Source organism: Benincasa hispida, chromosome 9 (assembly GCF_027475165.1).
Source record: "Benincasa hispida cultivar pf3 chromosome 9, pf3_genome.v1.1, whole genome shotgun sequence".
In the NCBI taxonomy this organism is placed as follows: Eukaryota; Viridiplantae; Streptophyta; class Magnoliopsida; order Cucurbitales; family Cucurbitaceae; genus Benincasa; species Benincasa hispida.
In genome coordinates, this window is record NC_143486.1 from 22,620,874 (window position 1) to 22,626,039 (window position 5,166).

Here is a 5,166-nt window from a genome sequence, read left to right on the forward strand (position 1 = left end):
CTTATATAGACAAAATGTTGTCTAGATATAAAATGCAGAATTCCAAAAAGCGTTTGTTGCGTTTCAGACATGGAATTCATCTGTCAAAAGGACAATGTCCTAAGACACCTCAAGAAGTTAAAGATTTGAGAAATATTCCCTATGCCTCTATAGTTGGAAGTCTGATATATGCAATGTTATGTACTTGACCTGACATATGCTACTCAATAGGGATCGTCAGTAGATACCAGTCTAATCCTGGACGTGATCATTGGACTGCCGTTAAGAACATCTTAAAGTATCTCAGTAGAACTAGGGACTACATGCTCGTGTATAATGCTAAGGATCCGATCCTTACTGGATACACTGACTCTGATTTTCAAACTGATAAAGATGCTAGAAAGTCTACATCTAGATCAATGTTCACTTTTAACGGAGGAGTAGTAGTGTGGAGAAGCGTAAAACAGACCTGTATAACTGACTCCACAATGGAAGCTGAATACGTAGCTGCTTGCGAAGCAACAAAAGAAGCAGTATGGCTGACGAAATTCTTGACAGATTTGGAAGTTGTTCCAAATATGCATCTACCCATCACCTTGTATTGTGACAACAACAGTGCAGTTGCAAATTCAAAAGTACCTCGAAGCCATAAACGGGGAAAGCACATCAAACGCAAGTACCACCTTATCCGGGAAATCGTACATCGTGGTGACGTTGTAGTGACCCAGATAACTTCTGAGCAAAACATTGCTGATCCTTTTTTAAAAACCCTCATGGCTAAAGTTTTTGAGGTTCACCTACAGAGTTTAGGTTTACGGTGTTTGTAAACTAGGACAAGTGGGAGAACTTTTGGGTATATGCCCTAGTTTATTATATTCATATGTTTATTATACTTATATGTAATATTAATTTCTCACAGTTAAATTCAACATCGTTTGATCCTACTAGGAGTTTTAGTCCAAATGGGAGTTTGTTGGATTTTATGTCCTAAAACTCGTAGTTTGTAATATCATATTCTTGTTCAATAAAGCTATTATTGAAAATCTTTAGTAAATTTAAATTCTATATTCATGAATCCAATAAACTAAGGATTTGAGGCTATTAAGTTTAAGTTTAAACTTTATATAGTGACATAAATGTGGATCAAGTTCAAATATATAGCCAAAATGGTCTATAGTATATGAATAAGGTTGGGCGCCTTATTCTGGGGCACTATGGATGTGGCCCATTTTGTAGTTAGTACAAACGATGTGATCCTAAACCGTTCATGAGGAGACATCAAAATGGGGGCATCCTATGTAAAGAGTTTACATCACAGTTACCATAAAACCACCAATAACCTCCCATTCAATTGGTTATTAGAGAAAAAGAAATAATTATCACATAATTAATTTATTATGAATAAATATGATAACCAACTTATCATATTATATTTATAACCTATAGTTTTAATATTTCATCTAATGAAACATACAAACTACAGTTCTTTTTCTATTTTATGGTACTTAATGTAAATCATATTTACATTAATTCCTCCACTTGATGTATCTCATACATCACACCAATTATATCATATATAATTGAATTTCCTCTTTTTGATTTGAACACTTCAAACTAACCCCAAGAACTGATTCTTAACTTGAATCCATTGAGCTACCGAGGGGATCTTATGGACTTGTAGCTTGAAGCTCTAACGGTACGTGAATGGCTAACTAAACTCTTTAGTCATGAGATCTACCATCCATTAACTGCCGGACACTCCACTAAAGACCGACAGCTACATAGTTCTCACTACAGGTATATTTTTGTGTTCATATTAACCAATCAACAGTGCGATAACCCTTCACAGATCGCTCGTAAGTACAGCTGGGCCAATTTACTATTTTGTCTCTAGTTACATCTGACTCATTTAGTACCACTGATTCTTCTAATGAAGAATAAGTCATAGTCTTACTATGACTGGGTCCTCTCTTCTGAAGTGAGGATGTGGCCACTATGTTCAAGATTCGGAATCAACCCTTAAGGGAGCAATCTCTCTATTTACCCTACTTCTGGGAAGGAGTGAATTCCATCTTGTGTAACTGAGTTCCCAGCTCCCCAATCAGATAAATTTCCAAACAGGTAGGCTTGTTGAGTTGGAAATCCCACTCTTACCCATACTAATCAAAGGACCGCCCTCGTAGGTAGAAGTTCCCAAAACACTCAGGATTAAGGTCATGTCACCTATGGTCGTTTTAGTGAGATGTAAGTCTCAATTATCAACAGCGTTATATAAAGAGACTAATCATCTCGTGGCCTGACCTTGTACAAAATCTTTGTATAGTACACCCCCGCTCGCATGTCTTCACATGAATGGTTAGGATCAGACCATTTATAATAGTTCATAACACTTGTAAACCTCTACAAAGTGGGCCGTATCCGTAATGTCACCAGGATTAGGTATCCCTCCTTTATCCTTATACTATAGACCATTTAGGTTATTACTTAAGGCAGATCCACTTGTATATCTTATATACATGCTTAAATTTACATAAAATAACCACAGATATTTGTTTATTGGATATGAGTAAAAGCAAATAAAATAACTCTTATTTTATTAAAAACAATGTCTACAAAGTTTACAACCTACGAGACTCCGGGAGAATTAGGACACCAATGCCAACAATAAGATCGTGTAGTTTTTGCTTCACGATCCTACAACTTTTGCTACGAGATCATGCAACAAGTTTCTGCAGCATTTACAATAAGTTTGTTACACGATCACTACAGAGAGTTCGTTGAAGGGTGGTTCGGTTCGAGCGGTTCAAGGTTTGGTTCACTTGTTTCAAACCGGATGACTCTTACTCTTGTAATAATTATCCTTTAAGTTTCTTTTAGGTGTCCTATCCCGATCCATTAACTGTTAGATTTAAATATACATATGATGTATGTTTTTCCTTATAAGTCATATTGTATGTCATATGATTGTAAAATCCACCATAGGTTATGCATTTATATTCATGCATATTATAAGTGTTATAGTATATGTATATGCATGAATTAAATTATATAGCATGCTCATGCATCATATAGTATAAATGTTATAGTATATGTATGCATGCATTTGTAGCATATCCATGCATCATTTATATTATAATGGTTATAATATATGGTTGAATGAATGTATGAAAAGTATGTTATAGTATGATTCATTACCTAGTTATATAATTGTTATATATGTTAGTAATGAATGGAGATTTCATGAAACATGACATTATCTTAGGTTAATTTATAAATGTAGTGATTAACTAAAATATGTCAAGTATGCAAAGAATGTTTTAATTGTTTCATTTACTTATAATCATTATAACTAAATGAAATTAGAATTAAAATCAATAATTAAGAGTTGCATGCAAACTTTAGGTTATAATCACTTTTAAAATTGTTTTAAAACATGATTGAGTTAGACCTAAGATCATATTGAAGGATTTCATACCGAGAGTTCCATGAGCGGATTTAGATCGCTCTGGTTTCACAGTGACCGAAACACAAATGACATACATTCCATAGATACAGTTATGCATATAAAACTCATTATCGGCATGCTCAGAATACAATAAAATTGAAGGAAAAAGGTTCATACCAAATGAAGACTGTCTTCATATGTCTGAACCCTTAACAGCGGAAAACCTCCCACCGATCTACCGGCACCCGACGAGTATGTCGACTGCAACAGCAAGATCCGAGTGTACACGAATAATGCAGCAGGGACGACACCACCACTAGAGAAACCTGGGTATTCTCGGCGTCAAAAACCCAAAGAGTGGGCTCTGGTGAGTTTGGTAGAGGACGGAGGAGAAGACGTCATATAGACAATAAGTAAGTGGGAGATAAACTCTGCTATCGTATAGCGAAAATGCTTATCATATAGTAAAGCTACACGATTATTTAGGAAAAACTGAACGATCGTTTAGGAAAGATGTATACGAACATTTAGAGAATGTGTGAGGTAGACGATCGTTTAGATGAACGAGCTTTTATCGTATAGGCTCTCGTGATCGCTTTCACGGATTATTTTTGGGCGCGGGCGAATACGAGTCCACGACTGAATGAAATGAAAACGATTTTCATTGTTTTAATCCGCCCGTTACCATAACCTTCGCAGCCCCACTTCCCACGTCCGAACGTGGATCAATCAGTTAATTATCAAATAATTAATCAATTAATTTAATTAATAAATATAATAATATTATATTTATATCCTATAGTTTGATATCATATATCTATTATAATATTTTCTCCTCTACTTGATATAAATTATATTTATATCTAATTTCCTCCAAAAATAATGTATCTCATATATTTAGTCAATTATATCATATATAATTGATCAGTCAATTTATATCATATATAATTGAACTTGCTCTTGTCAATTTGAACATTTTAAATTAACCCAAACACTGGTTGTCGACTTTATCCAAGCTACCCAGGTGACCTAATGGACCTGTGGCTTGAAGCTCCAACGGTACGTGAATAGCTGATTAAACTCTTTAGCCATGAGATTCACCATCCGTTAACTGTCAGTGATTCCACTAAAGACCAACAACTGAACTCTTCTTACCACAGATATATTTCTGTGTCCATCGGATATAACCAATCATGAGGACGATGACCCTTCATAGATGCTCATAAATACAGTTGGGCCAATTTACCGTTTTACCCCTGTAGTTACATCTCACTCCTCAAATACCATTGATTCCTCTAATGAACAATACAACATAGTCCAACTATGTGTGAATACCTCTCGGGCCAAGAGAAGGTGTCTGACGCCACATCATTCAAGCCCCAGAATCAGCCCTTAAGGGAGCCATCTATCTACTTACTCATGCCTCGGGGAAGGAGTGAATTCCATCTTATATAGCTGAGTTCCCAGCTCCCAAATCAGACGAATCCCATAGGTTTGAATCGGCTCTTGGCCACTCGCACCCATACAAATCAAAGGACAGCCCTCAATGGCAGGAGTTCTCAACTCACACAGGATTGAGGTCATGTTACCTATGGTCATCTTAGTGAAGTGAAGTCTTTGTCATGAACAGTGTTATATAACAAGACATTAACACTACTTCATTTTATCCTCTACACGTTTCTCCTTATACATTCACACCGTGAGATCTGCACTCGGCCTCGAGGAACTATGAGTGTCCCCCT